We start from the raw sequence: 16,127 nt of genomic DNA, 5'->3' as shown, positions 1-16,127 counted from the left end.
CACCAAAAAATTATTTGGGAATATCAAGTTATTCAAGTTATAATATGTTATAAATTTGTTTGGGTTCGCGTGCCAGTTGCAGAACTGCCTTCAACTAGGATTGCATTTGCGCTAATCTTGAACATAATGAAGCAGTGCTACTCTTTTCGAGGTTGTTGGGATTAACAGGAAGAGTTTATTTCGTTTATTTAGTCATCGGGAAAATAAATGTCGTTCTGGAATTTTGTATGTGATTTGGTTTCGCATACCAGTAGCAAAACTTTCTCCACTAAGGATGCCAACTGCGCTTATCTCGAGCATGTATTGTTCTGAGAGGACAAGAATGAATCATCAAACAATGATCGTCAAATGATTCTACAAGAAAAAAATATTTCAGGGTGACCAAACGGTAGAATGGTTATTTCTAAAATTTCGTAGCAATGTAAACTAATATTCACAGTTATAAACAAGCTACTTGAATTAAACTACAGCGTAGTTCTACGTCAACAATGCAGTCGTGTCTTGGACACAACCTCCTATATTTTTTTCTCGTTTTATCTAACAGAGGTCATCAAATAAATTTGAATAATTCATAACCAGGTTTCAAATGGTCGGTGTTGAGTCAGACCGGACTATGGACATTTTTATGATTTCGAGAAAAATGAACAGTGTTCTACAATTTTCGAAGCTTTTAATTTTCCCAGAAATGTTAGCTACTTTCTGACAATACTGAAACTACATAAACATTTGAAAAAAAAAACTGCATAAACATTTGGTTGCTGTATGCATGATTTTCCAAATCAAATAAATCTGGGGTGGAGCTCACGAAATCTTAAATCTAATACAATCAATAACGCGATTATTTAAATTTTGCGACTTGATCCTCTTAATTTAACATCGACCAAATGTCCTAATACGCATTTTAGAAAAGGATGTTTAATGTTTTTTCTTTTTCATTTTATAATCTTTTAGAGCATGTTTTCAATGTTTCTTTTTAGTTTCTGGAAAGAAAATGTGCTCTTGTGGCACAAAATAGTATCTCAATCACTTCAAGTGTAAATAAATTCCTGACGTTTATTCAATAATCTGAAATTGTAAATTTGATCTGAAATTTGATTAGTTTAGTCGTGTACGGTCGGCTTAATATGTCAAAAAGACAAAATATAAACAATCGCTACGATTTGTATTAACCCACATGTCTTCAAATGTTTTTCAACGTAACTCTGAAGGCCATTTCAGTAGTTTGATCCAAGACAAACAAACAAGACAAGAGGAAAGATTTGGTCTTTTCGATAGTCTGCTTCGAGTCGTTGTTCTGCTAAAAAACTACCTTCTCTTCAAGTCCCGTGTGTATCAGCGAAGTCTCCAAATATTATCACACGATGTTGATTTCGTCATTATCCTGACGGTTTACCACTCCACTCCAAAAATTCGATCACGTGTACAAATGGATCTGGTCAAGCCGTTTGCTTAAAAATATGTCAAAAAGACAAAATATAAACAATCGCTACGATTTGTATTAACCCACATGTCTTCAAATGTTTTTCAACGTAACTCTTAAACTTATATTTTTAGCATAATGATGTATTTGGAGAAGTTGTTGAAAATTATAAGCAAATTCATAAAATTACATGAACATGGCGGTATAACACGACAAAACATATCAAAAGAGCTTATTTACTATAAAAGAGCTTGAGCTTGAGCTTGGGTAGACTGTACAATTCGTAGTTGCTCTGCGTGATTGACCTGAACCAACCAAATTGCACAAAGAACACACAGGACTAGCAAATCATTCTCGTTGAGCAATTTTCGGTGATTCGAGCTTTAAATGGTCAATAACGACGCCGGCCACGTCCTTACAGTCACCAGGGGAAGGTAAGGAATGTTAGTATGATATTCGCCGCCCGAAGGCCAAAAGGGTCGCCTCTATAGCGTGGTTCCCTTGCGTTTATCATGGAAGGGATAGTTGTTAGTGGGAATGGTTAAAAAAAAATCAGGATTCACTGCGGTAAGTGATGTGATTATCTAAGCGCAAACTCTTGATCACTCGACGAAATGGAATTCCGAAAATCATCCATTAGTTTTGAGTTATCCAACGCGTGCACTCACTATATAAATCCAATCGCGACAAAGTAGAGCTATCCTTGTGCAATTTGAGAAGGTCCGAGAGAGCTTCTCTAAAATTAATCGGAGCAACGATATCTTATTCAACTCGTGTACTCCTTATATAACTCCAATCACGGCGAAAGAGGTCTATCTTTAGGCAACCTGAGAAGGTCACAGGGAGAACTCTTCTAAAATTGGTCGGATTTCATCGCGCGTACTCCTTATATGAATACAATTGTGACGACAGACAGCCATCTCCGGGAAATCTGAAAAGGTCACCGAGAGACAAACAAACAGGAGCGGCGACCCATCTGCCATTCAACGCGCACTCCCCGCACACATCCAATCGTGGGGAAGATGGACCATCCCTGGGCAATCAAAGAAGGATAGACACACTAAATTCAAAAATATATATTCAAAGCATCGACAAATTGAAGAATGAAAGGACCCAACAACAGAGGAATCAAAAATTGAAGAACTGAGGAACCAAAGAACGAAAGCCACTCAAATCCAACTACCCTCCCAAATACCACAGACAACCAAGACAAACACGGAAACAGAACCGCACCCCCCAAAACACGACAGTGAAAGACATCACCAGACAACCAAAAGGACCAAAAGCCCCCCGATCTCCCGGGAATGCGCAAAGACACCCAACAAACCAACGGACAGATCACACCCAACCCCCGTACCGCATGGACTTAACAGTTAAGTTCTTCATTTCCACAATCCGCGCAACACAAAAACCGAGTGCAATCCAAAAACCATCCGTTGGCCCACTGTACATCTGTATGTACCCCCAAAAGACCGAAAAACCATCAATCCCTCCGGCCATACAGCGACATCCCTCACAATCGTGCCCCGAAAAACACCGCTCCACCTCCATGATCATCCCAACCATCCGCTGCACTTGAGAAAATGACCGCGCGTGTATACACTAGTACACGATCAAGCCCTCAACTAGACCTGAGCAGTGTCGGCTCTCCAACTCCCCAACTCCCACTCAACCTCCCCACTCTTCAATCCATTAACTCTCCAACCACTCAACCCCTCAGAGCTTATTTACTATAAAAGAGACAATAAATTAGATTTTTTTTAATATCTCGAGAATGGCTGCATTTAGAAGGAGCTTTTTTGTTTTAAACCACGTCAGGATTCATAATTTGTGGCTAAAAATGAAAATTATAAAAATTCGAAGTTTTCGAAAATTCATAAAAATTTGATGTTCCACAAAGCTCGTCGAATTTTTTTTTAATTTTTAAATTTTTTAAATTTTCTACATGACTTTTATTTTATATGAAAAAAATCAAAGAATATTTATTTTAGATATTGCAAAATAAAGTTTTTTTTTTGTAAAGTACTAATTATATTTTCTCAGTATATATTTTTTCACGTTTGGATATCAATACTCTATAACTATTTCTATTTCTAAGACACTATTTCGGTAGGACTCATAGTTTTTGAGATATAAATTGTCCAAGATTTCTCTTACTAAAATCGATACGCCCTATCAAAAGTTACACTTGAGTCAAAAAATTCCCACATGCTGTGTACAACTCATATTTTCTCCAACCCAAACGAAATACAAACTTTCATTCGAATCAAAAATACTCATGTTTTGTCATATGTCGATTTCATTTGGAATTGCTCATCAACGAAGAAGCGTTAAGAGGATTGAATCCTAACAGAAGTTCGTTGTAATTCAAGAATTACTTATCGTGAAGTGGAGGAATTAGAGATAGGCAAAACAGTTCACTTTGATGAACGGTTCAGTCACTAACCGTTCATCTAAGTGAATCAGTTATTTCGAACCGTCCTTTAGCTCTTTCATTCAGCGGTTTAACGAACAACATAGAATACATAGAATGAAATTTAGTGGCTTCTACTTTAAAAGTCGCAAACTGTATGTGAAAATATGTTTATCGGCTGACGAAAATATATGTAATAAATATGTGCAATTTTTTGTATTTTCTGTTTGAACAACATACAGGTTCCATGTGAGATCATATTTCATAATGTTCATTCAGAGAAAATATTCAGCAGCGATTTTCACTAACAATCAATCATACGAACAATCACGATAACACGTACACGCAATATGCCAAACAATGGATTGAAAGCAACGAAAAAACTTTTTTCTCAACTTGCCCACACTATAAGATTTTCCAGCTTCCCCAGATTTTTTTCTGATAATCAGGAAGTATATGAATGTTACGCAGAATTGAAAGAATACATAGAATTGAAAATATATAGTTTTGCCTTTAAAATTATGAAAATTTTAAAAATTTGAAATTTTTAACCCAAAATTGAGTATACATTAACAAAATAAAGTTGTTCTTATAAGCGTTCTCGTTATATCGATCCATTCCGTCCAGCGCAAATCAGTTCAGCTGCACTCGTTCGTTCGCAAAAAGTTCCACCAACACTTCGTTCTCAAACAATTCGTTCCCAAACAGTTCACTCTCAATCAGTTCTTTCTCAAACAGTTCTTTCCCATACAGTTCACTCGCAAACAGTTCGTTCTGAATCAGTTCGTTCACAAACAGTTCACTCGCAAACCGTTCTTTCGGAATCAGTTCGTTCACAAACTGTTCGCTCGCAATCAGTTCGTGAGAAGAACGACCGTACTTTGGAAAAGAACGACCGTTCGTCCTCTCTTTTCGGCGAACTAGTTCTTTCGTACCGTTCGTGAACGGTTTGCCCATCTCTAGAAGGAATGCTTTCCTCTCAATATACCCGCATGAACAGTGCGACGAAACTGCAGTTAAACCAGTATTTTGTTGCCTGCTTCAGCTCTTGCTTGTTAGCGACTGACTCATTTAGACTCATTCGATGATGTAAATTGTAAAACAAGCGATGTTCGTCACGATTAGTTATTCTAGAAACTTCAACAGCAATAGCTGTTTTGTTAGAATTGTTTGATGCAAGTGGAACTCTACTTTCAATACCATAAGCCTCAAAAGGGATTACATCATCTTGATCAAACAGATTTCATTAGTTGCTTAGTCGCTTGAGTGCTCCACAAACATAAGTATCCTCCAATGATGATTTTATGAGAGGTGATTGCACTTCATCTCCTTAGGGGTGTCAGAGTAGAGCAAGCAAAAGAACCGAGAAAAAACTCGTTCTGCTTTCATATATTTCCGCAAATGATGTATCAATTGCACGACAGAGCTGGCATGCATATGGCAAATGAATCATGTCTCAATCATAGTTGAAAACCCGTTGGGAATTTCCCATAAAATTTCGAGTTGGGAATATATTGACGATAAAGTTTGCCCACTTTGATATTTTAATGTCCCTTACAATAACCCTACGTTAGTGAAACATGTCACTGTCGGAATTTGTGCAAGCTACAGTATTCGAACTCCTTCATAAAATCATTCCCTTCCGACAAACCACACATTCCGGGGGAAATGAATGGAGAGCTAAATGGGCCAACATGGAAACACAATTAACCTAATCAAGGAAAATACAGCATTGGCAGATAACTTTCCTTCCTTAGAAGGTATTTGTGTACATATGGTTAGGTTGAAGTTGCCACATTGAAATTGGGGCAAGCGGACGATTGGACGATTGACGTTGCTGCATCCGGGGTTTGCGTTAAATGGATCCAGAATCACAGCCCAGTCACTCTTAATCACTCCCACAATTATTCTCAGATTTCAATGCTGTCCCTTTCTAGTGACAATTTATGCGATTCGTCAATTCGCAAAACAAAAAAGTTCCGCAGCTCTTGATTTTTCCCTCACAATGGAAAGTGGGTGATTTCCCCCCTCTTTTATTGAAATTCTTCCCCCTTTTCGGCAAACGTTCGACAACATCTTGTCTCCGCTTTGTCTGATAACGTCATTTGTGCCGCACAACGTGAAATCAAATTACTGTCAGAGCTCAAACCATGACGAATCGTCGCGCGAGTGATAAAAGGTAGAGAAATGCTGCAAAAACATGCCAAGAAGCGATCGTCAAGTGAAATCGCAGCGACCACGGAATGTGCCTTGTAATCAAGGACAGAGCGAAGGAGAGACTCCTCTTCCCCCCAACCGGAATATGGGAAGGAGTTCAACAGCCGCGATAACGATGAAGGTGAATTTCTTGTTCGTGTCGTTTTGGGGCTATCAGTGGTGGACTGTTGACTGTTGGAGCTCTGGATATGGGAGAGGAAACATCTTGATATGTCCATAACTGCCACTTGGATGGTACAAAAATGGTGACAAAAGTATCGGTACCGGATGCACTGAATCGGTTGATTGTGTTTATTTTTAGTTTTTTCTACTTCTACAGATGGCAGCAGAATGGACGAACGAATGGTCGATAGCTTTATTGAGATGACAACGAATGCAAAAACAACACCAAAAAAAACCATGCTTCAGGGTTAGGCTGCATAATACTTCAAAACAATTATATTGACATTCTTGTTATGTTTACGAATTGAAGTTGGACCTTTATTTATCAGCAGTTTTTTTTAAGTTTTATTCAAAGCAGACAAAATGAGTATCAAAACAATGCTGGAAAATCCAACGGAATGTTTTAAAAACCTTCAGATAATATTATTTCAAAATACTCTACAAAACGATGAACCATTGTTATGACTTTATCCTTTGGTCTCACGCAATCGACGGACATTTAAATTCTAATGAAAGGAATGATATGATATTGTGAATAAGGTTTCTTAAAGATCTCAACAATGAAATATACCAATCCACGTTGGTGATGATGAACGTTATATAATACACCGATCAGGTCCCTAGAACAATCATCAGAAGTATAATCGGAACGCAACCGTAGAATATTAACATGAAAATGGTTTCAAGGTGTTAAAAACAGTTCTAATCATTTTTTGTCTCTCTTTCTATTTCCTAAAAAGTGCGTCATTTAGTACAATTATAATCTGTTAATTTTTTGGAAACAATTACTTTGTAGAAATCAGAGCAAAATTTCAAGCAGTTTTGCCCCTTTTTTTCAGCGAAAACCGTCGTTATCGTTTCACTTATTTTTAACTGAATTTATGCTGACCGCTCACTGCAACACTCCTAACGGTAGCCGCATTCGTAGCCGTTTGTTTTGGTTTTCCTTTCTCCAGCTGTTTGTACTATGAAGTAAGCAAACATGTTTACCCTGCTGAGCGAGTTTTTATATTGCGATCAGAAACATAACTCAACAACTCACCTTCGATAGCTCAGTTGGTAGAGCGGTGGACTGTAGAGTGCATAATTCAGTAATCCATAGGTCACTGGTTCAAATCCGGTTCGAAGGAAATATGTTCTTTTTGTTATGAGGGCGATCATATTCACATAAGTTTATTTTTTTTTTATTTAAATCGTTTATTTTTACAGGCTCAGTTACATAGGTTACATGTTAATAATATAGGAAACCGATTACTCGCGGTCAACTCGAGTTTAGAAGGGTGACATATTTTCTTCAGGAAAAGGAGGGGATATGAGGATATGTTGACAATGATCACACTCACACTCTCAATCACACTCATCACACTCAATTCTTAAACCTATCTTATATCTAATATGTATTTACATTTCATCTTATTCTTAAGAAGAGATCCGATCTCTCACAAAGGAAAAGGAAAAGGAAAAACTAAGGGTATAAGGACAATCACACACGAAGATCGATAGCTTTAAGGAATACATATATTTGGGACATGTAATCAAGGTCTAACCGAGCCAACACGTCTCTCACCGGCACCATGGGATGCCTTCCTCGGGCCCGAAGGGTGACTACTAAATTCGATCTGGCGACAAGATACAGCTCGCACGACCAAACAACGTGCTCGATGTCGTGGTAACCTTGGCCACAAACTCAAAGATTGTTGTCGGCGAGATCAAAACGAAAGAGTAGCGCATCTAACGAACAGTGATTGGACATGAGTCGGGAGAAGATGCGAATAAAGTCCCGACTCAAGTCCAGACTTTTGAACCATGGTTTGAGGCTAACCTTAGGGATAATTGAGTGGCCACCGACCCAATTCATCTTCGTTCCATTTGCGTTGCCAGTTAACTATGGTATTTTTGCGGACTAAAGAATAAAATTCATTGAAGGCGATTTGACGCTGATAAATATCGCCTTCAATTGCACCTACCTTTGCTAATGAGTCAGCCCTCTCATTACCCGGAATTGAGCAATGTGAAGGGACCCAGACAAAGGTAATGACATAACAGCGTCTGGATAAAGCACTCAAAATTTCTCGTATTCTCTCAAGGGTGTACGGCGAGTGCTTTTCCGGCCTCACTGAACGGATAGCTTCGACAGAGCTAAGACTATCCGTTACAATGTAATAGTGTTCAACAGGTCGTGAGGCGACGCTGTCCAGCGCCCAGTGTATCGCTGCCAATTCAGCAATATACACTGAGCAAGGATTCTGAAGACTGTGTGAGGTGCTAAAAAATTCGTTGAACACTCCAAATCCTGTGGACTCATTCATAGAGGACCCATCAGTAAAGTACATATTATCACAATTGATATCCCCATAGTTTGCATCGAAGATCGTTGGAACGATCCTCGATCGAAGATAATCTGATGTTCCATGGATATCCTGCTTCATGGACAGATCAAAATGCACATAGGAATTGATGTAGTCAGGAAAACAAACACGGTTGGGAATATACGAAGAAGGATTAACCTGCATGGAGACGAATTCATGTTATGAGCTCATGAATCCAGAATGAAAATTTAGCTCGATCAGCTGCTCAAAATTTCCGATCACTAATGGGTTCATAACCTTACACCGGATGAGGAACCGAAGAGATAATAAATTGAAGCGATCTTTTAGTGGGAGTAGGCCTGCCAAAACCTCGAGACTCATGGTATGCGTTGAGGGCATACATCCTAACGCAATACGGAGACAAAGATACTGATTTCGCTCGAGTTTAATGAGGTGTGTTTTGGCAGCTGATTGAAAACAGAAACTGCCATACTCCATCACTCAGAGAATAGTTGTTCGATACAACATTATAAGATCTTCGGGATGGGCTCCCCACCATGTGCCGGTAATTGTACGGAGAAAGTTTATTCTTTGTTGACATTTTTTACTCAGATACCTAATATGGGCCCCCCAAGTACATTTAGAGTCGAACCAGACCCCAAGATACTTGAATGACATAGCATGAGTGATCGGTTTACCCAAAAGTTGAAGCTTTGGTTTTGCTGGTTTATGCTTCCTAGAAAAAACCACCATCTCTGTTTTCTCCGTGGAGAATTCGATCCCTAGCCCAATGGCCCAGGTTGAAAAATTGTTCAAAGTATCTTGTAAGGATTCTTGCAGGTCGGATTCGTTTGATCCTACGACAGACACCACTCCATCATCTGCAAGTTTTCTTAGGCTGCAATTTTGTGTAAGGCAATTGTCAATGTCGCTTACGTAGAAGTTGTACAAAAGGGGGCTTAAACATGAGCCCTGGGGGAGTCCCATGTAAGAGACCCGACTTACTGCCGAATCTCCGTGAGAAAAGTTCAAATGTTTCTCACAAAGCAAGTTATATAACATATTATTCAATAGAGGCGGCAGACCCCGAGATTGTAATTTGTCTGACAAAACCTCTATTGAAACAGAATCAAAGGCCCCCTTTATGTCCAAGAATACTGAAGCCATTTGTTTTTTTTCGGCGTAAGCCATTTGAATTTCTGAAGAAAGCAACGCAAGACAATCATTCGTCCCCTTGCCCCTGCGGAACCCATATTGTGTATCTGAGAGTAGGCCATTCGTTTCAACCCATCGATCAAGGCGAAACAAGATCATTTTCTCCAACAATTTCCGTATACAAGACAGCATTGCTATTGGGCGGTACGAATTGAAGTCGGACGCGGGTTTTCCGGGTTTTTGAATAGCTATAACTCGTACTTGTCTCCAATCATCTGGAACAATATTATGCTCCAGAAACCGATTGAATAAGTTCAACAAGCGATGTTTCGCCACATCAGGGAGATTTTTCAGCAAGTTAAACTTAATTCTATCCGATCCCGGAGCAGAATTGTTACATGAAAGGAGAGCAAGAGAGAATTCTACCATCGAAAACTCGGAATCAAGATATACCACAAGCACCTATCTTGTGGTATATCTCGAATAATTCTTTGCACTGGAGCGGAATCGGGACAAACCTTTCGTGCAAAATTAAAAATCCATCGATGTGAATATTCCTCGCTTTCATTGGATGAAGAGCGATTTCTCATGTTTCGAGCCACTTTCCATAATTTTTTCATTGACGTTTCTCGTGATAAACCTCCCACGAAATTTCGCCAATAAGCACGTGTTTTCCCTTTGATCAAGTTTTTAAATTGATTTTCAAGGTCCAAATACGTTTGAAAATTCTCAATGGTTCCACTTTTCCGAAAAGCTTTAAATGCATTCGATTTATCTCCATAAAGCTTGGAACACTGGCCATTCCACCATGGATTGGGAGGCCTTCGACGAATAGTGGAACCTGGGATGGGTTTCGTTTGAGCGCGAACCGCGCTGTCATAGATCAAACGAGAAACGAAGTTATACTCCTCCAATGGAGGCAAACCATCTCTGGAATTGATGGCTAGAGCAATCGCGTCCGCATATTTTTTCCCGTCAATGTGTCTTGTGAGGTCATATGCCATGTTTATAGATTCAGAAGAATTCGACCCAGTGGTGATGGAAATTTTGATTGGCAAGTGATCACTACCGTTGGGGTCCTGGATTACATTCCACTTGCAATCTAACGATAGTGAATTCGAGCAAAGCGAGAGGTCAAGAGCACTTGGGTTAGCAGGAGGTTTAGGTACACGTGTTGTTTCCCCAGTATTCAAAACGGTCATATTGAAGCTGTTACAAAGGTCATATATCAACGATGAACGATTATCGTCGTACGGTTCCCCCCAGGCAGTTCCGTGAGAGTTGAAGTCTCCCAAGATTAATCGTGGCTCAGGAAGGAGTGAGCACATGTCAACAAGTTGCTTGCGGCTAACCGCAGCTCTCGGAGGCCAATACAAGCTGACTATACAGAGGTCTTTGCAATAAGTTTATTTGTCATGGAATAAAAAGTAGCTCTGATAACTGCCTTTTCTTATTTTTTTAAGTTATTATAGTAGATCATCGCAATTGGTAGATAACATCAAATTATCATTTTTCCTTCTGGAGAACGCGATTTAAAATTTCCAAGAAAGCACCAAAAGGCTCAGTTATGACAAAGAGTGTTACGATCAGAATTTAGTCAAATAGGAATACGTGTTAATCGAGTTGATTTTCATCGAAGAAATCATGTCTTTTTTTTATGTTCAATTAGTATAAAGTACAAAAAAGACGAGTGTCTAATGTTGGAGACTAACCAGAGAGACGTAGGACTACAGAACAGTTTATCTACTTTTGTTGTTTAGAATTTTCATATGTTCTATTTTTCGTTTGCAAACTGGAATAATTATTTAGTTATTTGTATTTGTTTTATATATTTTGACCGTTTTTATCATTTTCTAATCAAATGCGATTGAGTGTTAATGAAATACGTCGGGAGGAACTTGAAAAAAAAGTAAAACATGCAAAAAAAGTTTATCCACCCATATATACTGCCATTCCATGTCAAACCGATATAGTGGTTCTAAGATTTTCGTCAGAAGTGGTAATTATGTTCTTTATTGTAGCCGTTTTTTATTGTTTTCATGGCTTCGGACTAGATAATTTTGATATTTTTTCTAGAAATTTTTATATTTTTTCTTGAAAGCTGAGGATTTTTTACATAACATTTCTCGATATCAGAGTTTTCGTTTTTGAGATAGGATTTTTCAAATTTTTACCGACGATGGTTCGAAAAAATAATTTTCCCCCTATTTTCCACTACAAAAACTCAAAACTGGAACGATTCAGATGATATTTTCAAATTTTCACGGAAATCTGAGAACCAAACCGATATAGTGATTCTCAGATTTTCGTCAAAAATGGTAATTTTGTTCCATATCGCAAAACATTAGACTCGTATTTTTTGTTTTTTTATTTGGGTGCCCATTTCCATTTTAGGGTGGTCCAAAAACCAATTTTTTACACTTTTTCCCAAAAATGACTTTTTTTTCGAAAATTCATAACTTTTGAACCACTGAACCGATTTAGATGATCGACGTATCAAATTGAAGCCAAATGAGCTAGCCCTTTATTAAGAAATATTGAGATTGCGTAAAAATGGATATAACTTTCGCAATCATTGATTGTAGTCGTTTATTATTGTTTTCATGGCTTTGGATTAGAGGGTGCCATATTTTTTAATGTTTTTTCTTGAAAACTGAGGATTTTTTTTACATAACATATCTCGATATCAGAGATGCTACTTTTTATGTTTTTGAGATATTATTTTTTTAAGATACCTCAGCTTTCACGAAAAAATATTAAAAATATAACACTGTTGGTCCCGAAACCATGTAAACTATAAAAAACTAATACAATAAATAATTACGAAATAAAAATCTATTTTTTTCGCAAGTCTAATATTTTTCAAGAAAGACTATCTATTTGGCTTTAATTTTATTTGTCGATCTGAATCGGTCCAGTAGATCAACAGTCTTATGTGTTATGTAAAAAATCCTCAGCTTCCCAGAAAAAATATAAAAAATATAGCGCCTTAGGTCCCGATACTATGAAAACAATAAAAAAACGAATACAATCAATAATAACGAGAGCAGAATTCGAATTTTCTGCAGGTATTTTTTTCAAAAAAGACCAGGTGAATCGCTTTAATGTGGTTAAAAAAAAATAAAAATTTTCCAATTTAAAAAAAAAAGACTTTTTTAGAAAAATCATAACTTTTGAACTACTGAGCCGATTTAGAATGAACGACATATCAAATTAAAGCCAATTAGCTGATCTTTTCATTAGACTTGCGAAACAAAGAGATTATGATAAGTAATGAATGAATGATGAATGATGAATAATAAATAAAATGAATAATTACGAAATCGTTATGGTTAACTTTGAAAAATCATGGCTTAAAAACAAAAAAAAAACGCCTCTCTGGTTTCGAGATATGTTATGTAAAAAATTCTCAGCTTTCAAGAAAAAATATAAAAATATATAGCGCGCTTGGTCCCGAAACCATGTAAGCTATAAATAATAAATACAATGAATAATTATGAAATAATTTGATGTCTTCTATCAAATCTCACGGACTACATTGATCAAGCAGGCATTTGAAACAGATTTTTTAGAATTTTTAAAACCAAGAATCTGTAGATACATATTACAGATTTTCAGGATTTCATACAGAATTTACAGATTTTTAAAGATAAGGTTCCAATTTTATACAAGAATTATTTTTATTCAATGAATTTGAATAATTTTTTCCGATCACTTCACGGAAACTCTCCATTTCGAGAGCTTATTTCTAAGTAATTTCTTGATGAATTTACGCGATGTCGATATATATTGCAATCGATTTGAACACTCCCTAATCATCTAATACTGTAAAGATAATTATAAAATTGCCAAATGTTTTTAAATGGCGTTGTAGTGAGAACTTTTAATTTTCCAAACATTTGTTCAGATTGCAAGGCGTTTCTTTAACACGGAGCAATCGCATAACCCCACAAAAAAAAGTCTAGCGGGTTCAAATCGCATTATCTGGACGGCCAATTGGTATCACAAAAACCTGAAATTATGCGTCCCTCAAATTTCGTTCGCAATATGGCCATGTTCGGTTGTGTTGTGTGGCACGTGGCGCCGTCCTGCTGAAACCACATGTCATCCGTATCCATATCTTCAATTTGTGGCAAAAAAAATCGGTTAACCTGCGGCCATAGCGCTCACCATTCACAGTTACCGTCTCGCCGTCCTCATTTTCAACGAAATACGGTCCGATGACTCCAAACACCACCAAACAGTGACTTTTAGCGGGTGCAATGGCCTCTCAACAACCACGTGTGGATTTTCTGAGCCCCATATACGGAAATTTTGGGTGTTCACATAGCCACCGAGCTCGAAATGTGCCTCATCGCTGAAGAAAATTTGATGCGAAAATTCAGCTGCTGTTGTTCGTTCACCCAATCGACGTATGCCCGACGCATTCCATGGTCACTACGCTCTAATCTTTGTACCAGTTGGACATTATATGGATGTAGGTGCAAGTCCAAATGCAAAATGATGTGTTTGACAAGCCCAATTGGTGAGCACGCCGTGGAATCGAAACATTCGGGACATCCTCCACACTGGCAGCAACAGCAGCAATATTTTCGGCCGAACGCACATTACGATGATGCACAGGTTTCACAATATCCGCTACGGATCCAGTTTGTTCGAATTTACGCACTACATTAGCGATTGTGTGCCGTCCATGACGACCAAAATCCGTCCATGACGACCAAAATCCGTCCGTAATGCTCGAAAAACATTTGCCGGGTTTTCATGATTTTTATAGTATAATTTAACAAAATTAACACGTTGTGCGATGCTTAAACGATCCATATTGTAAAATGGTAGACATTCAACTAACGATATGACGCTTTGGTTGACAGCTATGTCAAACGGTTGTCAGCGCAGGGCTGTATACTTTCGGAAGCCCGAAATGGAAAACCCTGTATATGTTTACTAGCGCTACGCGGTTACCTTCAACATCGTATAATAACTGAAGCTCCAATTATGGCTAAAAATAATACTTAAAATAATAATAAATACATACAGATTTTCTGGAAAAGATTTAAGATAAAAAAAGTTTTTCAGGTCGAAAACACATTTTTTTTATGGCAACCCTGATTTGAAATTGATCCTGAATTGATCAAATTTGATGATTTTTTGTTTATGAAATCGTTTATTTTTACAGGCTCAGTTACATAAGTTTAAAGGGGCCAAACTCCTATCTGTATTGATACAAGTATATTTATATAAACATTTTTCATTAATTCTAATTCTAATCTTATATATAATATGTATTTTCATTTCACCTTATTGTATTGTTAGTAAGAAGGGATTTTATTTCTCGCGAAGGAAAAGGAAAAGGAGAAAATAAGGATATAAGGACAATCGCACACGAAGATCGATAACTTTTAGGAAGACATATATTTGGGACATGTAATCAAGGTCTAACCGAGCCAACACATCTCTCACCGGCACATTCTGTAGCTGAACAACAGGAGGAAAAAAGATCCACTGGGCGATGCGGAACCTGCAAAACAGTTGAGCATCAAGGAAAAATTTGAACGACAATTGCAACAACATCCAGCCCAAACTGAACGTCTATAAACGAATTGATGAAACCCCTCGGACTAGAGTTTTCGTAAAGAGGGATCAGAGGCAAATACATGACAATGGTACTGGACTTTGAACGGGCGTTTTCCTCTTCTGGAAACTTTGTTAATGAAATCCGATCGAGATTAGAAGGCGACAAAATTAACATTCTCGGTGTCCATAAGTATTACTTTAACCAACTTTTTGTAAAACAAACATTATCAATAAAAACCGTTTCTTCAATATAATGGTTTTATTTTGAACTATTAATTTACCGGTTTTACCGGTAATAAAATTTTCATTACCGGATAACCGGTTATCGAAAATTTGGCACGGCAATGCACTCCCTAAGCACCATAATGGTTACATGGAAGTGACATTTTCAAACAAGTTTTTTATACAATTTAGTCAATTAATCATCGGAATATCAGTGAGAATCTACAAGAACAGAGTTCAAACTGCTAGAAAAAGTATACTTTTGTACTAAAATAGAGTAAAAAATAAAAAAAAAAAAGTAAAAAATATTTCTTCCATAATTGGTACACTTAATTCTTTAGAACCTGATTCTCACTGAGGCTCAATGGTTACTATGGCTTCTTTGAATATTGTCAGGGAGCGGTTCCATTCGAACCCGAAAGACAAATAAAAAGTAAATAATTGGGAGTTGTTTGTTGATTTTTTTTCAAAAATACAAAAAAAAATTCTGGGAATTTGAAAAAAATTAAAAATTAAACAATCGTATTTATTCTAGGGGATTGATCTGTGAGTTAGTGTGTGAATGGTTTAATTGTAACACGAAATTGTGATTTAAACGAAAAAAATATTAAAAGATACATCGTAAGAACGATTTTGCGTAATATGGCCCCCT

General features: G+C 37.4%; 1 non-coding gene across 1 annotated transcript; it reads left to right on the top strand.

The window, feature by feature from the left end:
• Positions 1-7,253: 7,253 nt before the first annotated feature.
• On the top strand, positions 7,254-7,342 carry Trnay-gua (transfer RNA tyrosine (anticodon GUA)). Its single transcript is given in 2 exon segments — positions 7,254-7,290; positions 7,307-7,342. It is a non-coding gene; the product is annotated as a tRNA-Tyr (tRNA).
• The last annotated feature ends 8,785 nt before the right edge of the window (positions 7,343-16,127 follow it).

This window comes from Toxorhynchites rutilus, chromosome 2 (genome assembly GCF_029784135.1).
Source record: "Toxorhynchites rutilus septentrionalis strain SRP chromosome 2, ASM2978413v1, whole genome shotgun sequence".
Classification (NCBI taxonomy): domain Eukaryota; kingdom Metazoa; phylum Arthropoda; class Insecta; order Diptera; family Culicidae; genus Toxorhynchites; species Toxorhynchites rutilus.
The sequence above is the reverse complement of the archived record's forward strand: the minus strand, read 5'-3'. Positions and strand labels throughout refer to the sequence as shown.